An 11,686-nucleotide genomic window follows, 5' to 3' on the forward strand; every position below is an offset into this window, starting at 1 on the left:
TGCATGATGACTAAGCAATTTTGGAATAAATCCATAGACTAAGTCATAGAATACATAAATTCTTTATATCTTAACTGCTCATTTATACCTGAACAAATTTTCATTAAGCATATCAGTAATTTTCAAAAAATGTAATAAAAAATCTGGTTGTAGTATTTCATTACTTTGCTGAATTATATTTGCAAAAAAAGAAACTAGCTACCTCGCCTATTATAATATGAGTATATTCTGAGTTATATTATAAGAATACAGGTATATAGCTTAAAGGATCCTAAATTTTTCATGAGGAGACGTAGGATAAATTTCCTATAAGGTGTCACTGGTGTGTATTTGCAAAACATTTTAACACTGAAAACTTTAGAAGTTTGAAGATCAGACATTGGAAAAAGTGTATACTCCACTACAATACCGCTGGTGTACTTCTATACAAGGACTCTTAGTGAAGTCAATCAATTGGATAAAATTGTAGAATTTTATCAGCAAATTGCTTGACATCCAATCATTTTCTGTTGACATGAAATGTGCATTATGCTTTCACAGGTTTTAAAGTTTACATTGGCTGGATTTACCAATATAAAACAATAAGAAAAAAATAAGGAAACCAAACATTGGGATAATAATGGGTCACAATCTCCACGGCACTGGAGAATAGAAATATCTCTATTAGTACCACTAATAGGACCCTTTGGAAAGGAAGGCCAAAGTGAAACCAGCAGTCGCATGCAATGACACCTGCCAGTTTCTGCTGTGTGGTAAAAGTAGTACATAAAAATAAAAGCTCCTCCCTGAGAAAATCCTCCCAAAATAATTCTGTCGGAAAGAATGCCATTCTACACCTCTTGATCTACCAAAGGTTTTACATTTTCTGCTGCCTGTTTAATTCCAGGTTCCTCCTCCTGGGAATCTGGTGAAAGCCCAAAAACATCAAACCAAGAAGGTATAGCCATGTTCATATTAATGTCATGGGCATAATTGGCACATGTGGGCAGATACATTTGATATGTGAACTTCTGATACCTGCAAAGTCTCTGCCCATCTGTGCCCGATATCTCCCCATCCATGAAGAAAAATCACCGTGGCTGTGGACTTCTGGGCAGTGGACCCCATGGCAGGCAGCAGAGCAGACACGCATTGCTGTATATCCACCCACTAGGTGGACTGTGCAAGTGGAGGGGGGTGGGCCAAGGGCCAGTGAGTGGAAAGTCTGGCCAGCCTCACCTGGGGTGCTCGTTCAGGTGCCATCATCACATATTTAAGAAGCATTTGGCTATATTCCAGGAGTTGAGACGCTCGCCCACATGTAAAAGTATTTGGCTTCTATTCTCTGGAATAGATATGCATTAAGATTTTGCAAATTTAGAATATAGATAGAAATATTTAAGAGTTTGACATTTTTAACATGTCACCAGATGTTACTTTTCCTGGTATTTGGTTCTATGTAGTTAGGGGTTGACTCTTCAGTGGTTTACTTATTTAAATACATAGTTTGTGTCCCTATGTACTGTCTATACAGAACATTTCTCTCTGTATTGTTTTATGGTGATAGATGCTACAGTCTAACCAGTCCAAACTGTGAAAAAGTGACAAGAAAGATTAATTGCTATTTGTCCCACATCTACCATGAATCTTTTCCACTTAGGCAAACACTATGTAAATTTCCTGGAAGTGTCACTTGGGGGAGCTTGTGGCCCTGATCTGTCCCCATCAGAAATCTGGCAGCCAGTGAACATGATCTTGGGCCAGGTGGAAGCAGCTTTTGATTGGCAGGTGCAGCTCCCCTCACCAAACCCCCTGCACCCTCCCCAGCTTCTCCAGCCCCTACCCCTGTCCCTCGCCAAGATACACAGACAGGGTGAGGCTCTGGAGTAGTGTAAAGGCCTGCCTATATGTTGCCTGCTTCCTGAGTGCTCCCATGGCTTCCTTAGGACCTTTGACAAAACTCCTTTTCATCAGAAAAATTTGGACAAGAAGGCTTTCTTTTCTGCACATTTGGGCCTAAGGAGTATAAGTGTTCATATCCTCTCACAAGCAGTTTCTGAGTAAATAAGATCCCTCCAGCTCTGAACAAAGATCTGTCTTCATACATTCCTTTTATCTAGACAGTTCTGACTAGCTACTGTTGTATGGCCTGAAAAAATCTGCTCTTCATCTTTTGATTCTGTCATTCTTATAAAAACAAACAACAAAGTGCTCCAGACATCTTTGTACTGTCATAAAACCTAGACAAGTGAGTCTAGATTTACCAAAACAATCTTTCCTTAGTTGCATATAATATACATAGTATAATAAACAAAAGTATTACTTGTAATATCATGACAAGAGGCTCAGCCATGGAGTCACCATGCATGAGCTCTAATCTTTGTTCTGCAGATTGATTTTAAGCTGTGTAAACTTATGCAAGTCAACTAGCATCTTTGAACATTATCTAAAAGACAGGACTGTATTTCAGACATGGAAGTATTTGTGAAAATACTGTTTTAACTACCAAGAGATCCACTTACAGATGTGTCACTGGTGCAGCATGTGATCTACTCAGGACTCAGCACAGCCTACAAGGTCCTGGATAATCTGACCACTTGAGGAAACATTCTCCTTCTTCACCCTCCACCACTCTCCCCTGACTCATTGTGCTTTGAGCACCCACTGGCCATGCATTGCTCATTAAGGTTTTGCAAAACTATTCTCTCTGCCAGCAGCTCTCTGTGTTCCATTCCCACTTCTACTGACCACCTCCTGCCCAGCCTTCAAGTTTCAGCCTAAATATCAGTTCCTCATATAAAACTTCCTGGCCCACCAGAGTGGCTGGGGTCTGATGCAACTAGAACCTATTTCCTGTGCTTCTTTATAGAAATACTCAAAATTATAATGTAAACATCATTGCAATTAATGGTATAATGTCAGTATTTACCATCAGACTATAATTCATCTGAGAGCAGGGTGATTTTTGTATGGTTACTGGGCCTAGATCTTAGGTCCCTGGACAGTACCTGGGATATAGAAGGCGCTCAATAAGTATTGAGTGAAAGAGTGAATGAACCCACTACATGCCCTCACATTTTCATGTTATTGCATGTACTGATGTATCTGGTTGGGAGAGCCTTCTCTCTTATTTGATATTCCTTCACTGAATGAATCAATTCAGGGATCGCATCCTCCAGACATTTATCATAGATCCTTGGTAAATGCTAAATGCTTTCACAGTGCCTTGTATTTTCCTCCATGACAGCGGCTACATACTGGATTTACCTGGGTGTTAACAAATGCTGATGTCCAGACGCTGCCCCAGACCAATTAAACCAGAACCTCTCTTCCCAGCATCATTTCTTAAAAGGTCACCCTGGTATTTCTAATATGAAGCCAAGGTTAAGAACCACTGATTACTATACTGTGTCCTTATCATGTATTAAATATATACATGTCTAAGTCTGCTAGGAGGCTCAGCCCTTTGAAACAAAGAACTTTTCTTATTCATTCTCCTAGTCTGTGGATCTAGCATAGCAGGCATTTTGGTGACCAAAGACGAAAAAGGTTTTTGAATGAGTGGTTAGATGAACATTTGTTATTGAAGTAAGTACATGTCATCACCAGACCATGTTTTCCTCAGATATGAGTGAGAAGGGAATGCCTTAATAAAGACAATGACTTCCAAGTATCATACCAAGGAATTCTCTATTGAGTGAAAGAAACATATGATGATCTGTTATTGACAAAATTAAACGTCCTTTTTTCCCTCTTGGATAATACAACAGCATTTCAGTCATAGAGAAAGCTTTCCAAAAGTATTTGCTTGTGAGAGAGTAATTGAATTGAGAACTATTGTGAATTGAAGCCAAACATATATCAGAGTTTCACAGATCAGGCAAACATATGTTAACAGGACAATCACTGTTTCCTTTTTAGCCCTAAATGTAGAGCAGCTGAATAGGATAGTATCTAGAGAGAAAAAATGAATAAAGTGCAGTTTTTTAAAAAAATCAATTGCCAAGAACTGCAATGATTTAATCAGTAGGGACTTCTGGACAAAGTACAAATAAACTTGTTAATGTGTGGGGCATTCTGCCTGCCTGCAAAAGTTGGAGCTTTCCATAGTTCAGGGTAAAATTCTGTAAACTTTGTGAATTCATATCTGTGTGAATATATGCTTTTTCCTAAGAATACAGAATATAGCTTTTATCAGCATCTTTAAAAAGTCTAGTTTTCGACATGAAGAAAACAAGACTTTTTAAACATGCTGATAAAAGCTATATTCTGTATTCCTAGGAAAAAGCATATGTCTAAAACACCAAAAGCAATGACAACAAAAGCCAAAATTGACAAATGGGGTCTAATTAAACTAAAAAGCTTCTGCACAGCAAAAGAAACTAACATCAGAGTGAACAGGCAACCTACAAAATGGGAGAAAATTGTCACAACCTACTCATCTGACAAAGGGCTAATATCCAGAATCTACAATGAACTCAAACAAATTTACAAGAAAAAAACAAACAACCCTATCAAAAAGCGGGCAAAGGATATGAACAGACACTTCTCAAAAGAAGACATTTATGCAGCCAAAAGACACATGAAAAAATGCTCATCATCACTGGCCATCAGAGAAATGCAAATCAAAACCACAATGAGATACCATCTCACACCAGTTAGAATGGCAATCATTGAAAAGTCAGGAAACAACAGGTGCTGGAGAGGATGTGGAGAAATAGGAACACTTTTACACTGTTGGTGGGACTGTAAACTAGTTCAACCATTGTGGAGGTCAGTGTGGCGATTCCTCAGGGATCTAGAACTAGAAATGCCATTTGACCCAGCCATCCCATTACTGGGTATATACCCAAAGGACTATAAATCATGCTGCTATAAAGATACATGCACACGTATGTTTATTGTGGCACTATTCACAATAGCAAAGACTTGGAACCAAGCCAAATGTCCAACAATGATAGACTGGATTAAGAAAATGTGGCACATATACACCATGGAATACTACGCAGCCATAAAAAATGATGAGTTCATGTCCTTTGTAGGGACATGGATGAAACTGGAAATCATCATTCTCAGTAAACTATTGCAAGGACAAAAAACCAAACACTGCATGTTCTCACTCACAGATGGGAATTGAACAATGAGAACACATGGACACAGGAAGGGGAACATCACACTCCAGGGACTGTTGTGGGATGCGGGGAGGGGGGAGGGATAGCATTAGGAGGTATACCTAATGCTAAATGATGAGTTGGTGGGTGCAGCACACCAGCATGGCACATGTATACATATGTAACTAACCTGCACATTGTGCACATGTACCCTAAAACTTGAAGTATAATAATAATAAAAAAAAAGAAAAAAAAAAGTCTAGTTTTCAAAAAGGGTCATTACTAAGAGGGAGTTTGGGTTCCCTACTGACCTCTGTGATAACATTAGCCTGGTGTGGACCAGGAAGACTGATCAGGTCTTCTGACCCAAGCTAAACAGACCTAGACTCTTCAGCCTTGTCCATAATCTCCAGTTCAGTCACACAGAAGTGCCAAAAAACCTCCTAACTTCCTATGTCTTTATGTGACAGTTTTATCTTTGGTTTCTAATCATTTTAAATTTACCTTATTTAATTTAAAGTTCCCAGACTTTTCATCATCCCAACATTGTCACTTCTTCTTCTTCTTCAGCATTTATTTCTAGACAATTTATTTTGTGTCTTCTTCAAGTTTCTTTCTTTTGGATTACGTTCCTAACATATACAGAAAGTTGCAGAGTATGACCTACAAGAGGACCCTAGGGAACACTGGCTTTTATTGAGCAGATGGAATAGGAAATTATCCGAGAATGACACAGGTCCATCAGAGAATGGGAGAAGAACCATGAAGAGAAGATGAGATCAAGGACAGGGTGAGTTACAACAGGAATACTTGCATGTGTCCTTGGATGGAGGTTGTGAGTGACCTCATGGGAGTATTTTCCTGAGGACATGGAGGTGGAAGTCAGACTGCAGTGGGTTAAAGGGTCAGTAATGAGCCAATGGTTTCAGTGACATGGTTAGCTCTAAAGAGAAGGAAAGAGGAGGAAGCAAGAGATTCAGTTGATCATTTCTTTGGATAAAAAGCCCTATATATGCTGAAGGAAGGAATGCAAGGGGCGAGTAATATTTTAGAAGCAAGAGGAAAATTTAATGTTACAATCCCTCAACATGAGGAAAAAACGGTCTATTTTTGGTGTTTTTATTTCATTGTACAGTGTCTTTGAATACGAGTTGCTTATTTTTCTTAGTAGAGCTATATATAGTAAAACCCTGTATCCATAAAGCATAGCTCCAGGTAGTCAATAATAAGGTTATATTGAGAAGATAAAGATTTCTTCCTCTTCACTTCAAAAATAGTTCAATATTCTCACCTCTTCACTTCCCCGCTTTAATGTTGGCAGATGACACATATGTTCTCCTTTCTAAAGCAACCACATTCACCACTGGTCTTCATACTAGGCATTATTCCCTCTTTCTACCATTTTCAATCTGTTTGGCTACATACATGTTTAATTCACCCCTGTTATTCCCTAAACCTTGAGAGTTTCAAATCCATTTTATTCAGTACACTTTCAAATTAACATTCTAATTCTCTCTTTTATCTCTAGTTTTCATAAGAGTATTTTTGCTCTCTTCTTTCTCAGTTTCTATTTATTTACCACCTCCTGGCAATCTAGGCTTTGTCCTCACCAATTGCCTTTGCCTATCCTCTCACCTGCAAATGACAAGGAAGAAAATCCACACCTTCTGCCCACTCTGTCTCACTTTCTGCTCACTTCCTAGATCCTGGAGCCTGCTTGCTTTGCCCTGTGGGATCCCTTCTCTGTTTTCTATTGTTATTGATTCCAAGTTTGGCTCTTGCATGGAGCAGGTATTCACAGCTGTATGACTCATGGTGCAAAGGTGAAGGGTACCACAGGTACACAGATTTGTTATGGTATATGGTGGTGGTGAGTGAAGGCCCTTACTTCAAGCTTCTTTGGTTTACATTGTAATTCCTCCACTTATGACCTGTGTGGCCCTAGGTAGGTTACTAACTCTTATTTGCCAAAAATGAAGATATTAGTTCTTAACTTATAGGCTTATTGGGAGAACAAAATAAGTTAAAGTGCTTAGAATAACACCTGGTCTTTTATATTAAGCTGAATGTCATATGACTTATAAAAATGGCTGTATTATTTTTGTACTAATAAAATAACTGCTTACTATATATTTCAATCATGTTCAAAAATGCATTTATATAAGTCCCAGATCTGCTGTATCTTTTAATCCAGATTCAAGGGTTTTACACTTCTAGCATAAAATACAATTAAAAAAGAATCTACCCCATAGTGTTGGACACTTTAGACAACCTGGCATGTAATATATTCTCCATAAATATTATAATTTGCCAGGTGAAAGAGCTTGTTGAAGAAAATCAGAAGCTTTCAAGGAGACAGCAACCTTTATTTACAGGGAGACCACAATGACCAGGGGATGTGCAAGTCTTCTTAGAGGTTATGCTGAGTGGATAAAGCTCTCATACTGGAGAGCTGGACTTATCTAACAGACCCTTGAGTCCAAACAAGGATGGCCTTTGAGGTTGAAACTATCAGCAGACATGGACCTCACTGGATCAATAGTTCTCACTTTCTTCATATCCCAATAGGATCATCACCTCCTGTGAAGGTAACCTACCAGAGACTTTGCTCTGTAGGTTGACTGCTCAAGTAAATTAGGCCCACATGGGAATCCTGAGTCAATTTTGGCTCATTCATTCATGGTCAGCAAATACATCTTGAGTATATATAGTAAGTACAAGGAACTAGGCTGGGTGCAGGAATACAGTGATGTATAAGCTAGACATAATTCTATTCTCATTAAACATGCTCAAAGAGAAAAATTTACCTTTGAAATATTGACGGACTTTCTATATTTCAGAGAATCTCACAATACAACTATTATTTTTATACTCAAAAGTTTCTTGCAATGTGTAGATTCTACCACTTCATTTTTAAACTTAAAATTAGGACATTAAAAGTTAAAAACCATAACTCTTCATATTGATCCTTTTTTTATAGTCAGTGGGCACAGAAGGGTAATAACAAAGTTTTACATTATTTTCAGCAATGTTTCAATTATTTGTTGCCCCCAGGTTTCAGAAATTCTCCTCTTAAGACTGTGATTTCCAGGAATCAAACCCTCAGGCTCAGACATCTTAGTCATAAGTACTACTCATTTTCCCAGTTGCTCTGTAAGGTACAAATTTCCTGAAAGACTGGGCCGAGGTCTGTGATTTCCTTCCTTTCTCTCCCACCTCTCCCTATGTTCCCTCCTTTTCTTTCTTCTTCCACTCCTTCCCTTCCCTTTCAACACCAGACTACAAGAGGTTTGGTTTTAGTACACTTCTTTATAGTTTTTAAATAGGACATTGTTTATTATAGGAAAGCACCTTGCACAGATACTATTTTCCCAGCACCTAACTTTTGGATATTTCTTTTCTTCTGGGTTTGAGGACCATAATCTAACTTCTTGTTTGCCTGACTTGCTATTTCTGCTATTTGTCGTGTTTGCAGTAAACAAAGCATTTCAGGCATTTCCATATTTTTTGCAAGTTATCCCCTAAAGCTTGGTTTCTTCGAGCCATAGCCTACACATTCTGACATTCCCTCCGCTCAAACACACACTGAGGCTTTCTATCTAAGGACACAAAAACAATGCAGGTTTAAGGTATTAGTCATGTCTGTCAAAGCAATTGCAGTTGAGTAGGAAGAATATAAACACCAATGGCAATAATAATAATAATAGGAATTGTTTATAACTTTATATAATAACATACAAAGCATTACAATAATTACATATGGGTATTATATATCATATTATGTGCATGTGTATATGCATCTATGTATACAGATATGTTAAAATCAAGTATACATTATATATACACTAAAAAATACAGTGCTAAAATTCACAGATAGTTGATGCTTTTGGAATTCAGAGGATAAGATTGAGGATTAGATCACTTTGGAAGAATTTTTGCAAAAACAATAGGTAAAGCTATGAAGAATGAGTAGGATTTAGGAAGGAGAAGTGGACAGACTCTGGGGGAAAGTATGGCATAATCAGGAAGAGAGTCAGGAAACACAAAGCATTCTTTAGGGACATTTTCTTTTTCTTTTGTTTTTGTTTTTTTCCCAGGAATTGTGTAGTACATTACAGGACAAAGTAAGCCAGAAGTTTGGAAAATAATAACTTTTCCAAAAGGGAACAGGTAGTGGAGGGCCAGGAGGCCAGGCTGAGGAGTTTGCACTTGACTCTGACACCCAGCCAGTGTGAGTCCAGCAAGCATGAGTGATCATTTTTTATTCCTGGTCATTGGCTATATGCTATTTTAAATATTGAGGATTATGGGGACGTTCTGTTACACATGTGTGTACCCTGAAAGGAAATTTTAATTTTATTTCATTCTACTTTTTAAATGTTTAAATATATGACAAATAAAAAATATACTTTGATATAAGGAGTAAGCAGGGCTTTTACTTTAGATATTGTTTTCATTCACTAGTAGTTAATCCAACATCATTTGTTAAATACTCCATTTTATCTTCAGTTACTTGAAATACTATCTTAATCATTCATATGCTGAATTTTCATATATACCTGGATGTATATTTTGTTTCATTGATGAATTTGTCTATTCTTACACCAAGACCACCCTTATTTTATTTTTTCTTTTCTAAAAACAATTAGTTGGCCGGGCGTGGTGGCTCACGCCTGTAATCCCGGCACTTTGGGAAGCCGAGACAGGCAGATCACGAGGTCAGGAGATCAAGACCATCCTGGCTAACACGGTAAAACCCCATCTCTACTAAAAACACAAAAAAATTAGCCGGGTGTGGTAGTGGGCACCTGTAGTCCCAGCTACTCGGGAGGCTGAGGCAGGAGAATGGCGTGAACCTGGGAGGCGGAGCTTGCAGTGAGCCAAGATTGTGCCACTGCACTCCAGCCTGGGCGACACAGCGAGACTCCGTCTCAAAAAAAAAAAAAAAAAAAATTAGTTTTATTGAAGTATAACTTGAATCCAATTAAATTCACCCATTTTAACTATAGATTTTGATAAACTTTGTGAAATATGTACGGACATATAACCAGCACCAAATCAAGATAGAACATCTATCACGCTGAAGTTTTCTTATGCCCCTTTGCAGTCAGTCCTCTCCCTGTATCCTCCAACTCCTGATAACTACTGACCTGATTTTTGTCCCTATAATTTTGCCTTTTCTAGAATGTCATAATAAATGGAATCATACAATAGCCTTTTGTGCTGGGCTTCTTATACATAGCATAATGGCTCTGAGATTCATTCACACTGTTGCATGCAACAGCAGTTCTTTCCTTTTTATTGCTGAATAGTATTACATTTACAGATGTAACATGTTTATCCAGACATCATCTAATGAACATTTAGATTGTTCCAGTTTTTGGTTATTCTGAGTAAAACTATTATGAACATTTGCATACACATCTCTCGTGGATATGTTTTCATTTCTTTTGAATAAATACTTAAAAGTGGGATTACTGAGTCATCTGGAAAGTACCTAATGAAAAACAATCACACTGTCTCCTAATGTAGCTGAACCATTTTTCATTTCTACAAGTAGAGTATGAGCTCCAGCTTTTTACATTCTTGTCAACACTTGGTACTGTCAGTTTAAAAAATTTTAATCATTCTCATGGGTATATAGTGGCATTTTGATACGGTTTTAGTTTGCATTTCCCTATAGAATAATGATGTTAATTATATTTTCATGTGCTTATTAGTAATTTATAAAAATTCTTTGAAGTCTCTGTTGAAGTCTTTGGTCTATTTTTAAAAATCAGGATGTTTGTCTTTCTACTTTGCCTATTATTTTCATTATGGGGTTGTAAGTATTCTTTATATATTCTCAACACAAGTCTATTATCAGATACATGTTTTCTTCCAAATAATACTATATATACTATTGTTACTGGCATTGAAGACACTTGTTCTCTCATTTCAAATTCCTTACAGGAATTCAGCCTTACATGGAAATATGCTATATATTGGCACTAGTATTAAAATCAATGGTACTCTTATGAAAAATGCCAATAAAGAAGGCAGAGTGGTCAGGAAATCTCTGTGCATATGAGCACTGCATTTCTAAATATAATCTTCTGTCAGTGGCTGGGCAAAGCTTGTACAAGCAATTATCCATCTCTTTTCTTTATTCCTAACTCCCTCGCCTTTTCTTAGAGTGATTTCTCAGGGCCTTGGCCTATTGGTTATCCTTTCAACCTGAGTTTTCATTGCCTTAATATACCTCTCCTCTACTTAGGAAGAAGATAGGTTATAAAGATCATTAAAAACACACCTACATGCTTTCGTCATCATTGATTACTGATTGAGAACCAAACACACTGATTTCATATAATTTAACAATAGGAGAGATCCCAAACCTCAAATTTCAACTCCTGAGTTGTTGAGTAAAAGACCTCATCCATAACAGATATTCATTAAATGTTTCTTAGATCAAATTATGGTAGAAATGTTTCTAATATGCCTTTCCTACCTACTACTCCTAAACATTAATAGCACAGACAGTTATCCTTGATTGGTGAGGATACATATTGGGCAGAATCTTAGCCTCAGGCAGATTGTGGCTGGACCACTGAGAC

General features: G+C 37.6%; 1 pseudogene; it reads right to left on the bottom strand.

Annotated features, from left to right (window-relative positions):
- Nucleotides 1–445: 445 nt before the first annotated feature.
- LOC129041585 (acyl-protein thioesterase 1-like) lies at nt 446–1,242 on the bottom strand (annotated as a pseudogene).
- Nucleotides 1,243–11,686: the final 10,444 nt, after the last annotated feature.

Source organism: Pongo pygmaeus, chromosome 6 (assembly GCF_028885625.2).
Source record: "Pongo pygmaeus isolate AG05252 chromosome 6, NHGRI_mPonPyg2-v2.0_pri, whole genome shotgun sequence".
Taxonomy (NCBI): Eukaryota; Metazoa; Chordata; class Mammalia; order Primates; family Hominidae; genus Pongo; species Pongo pygmaeus.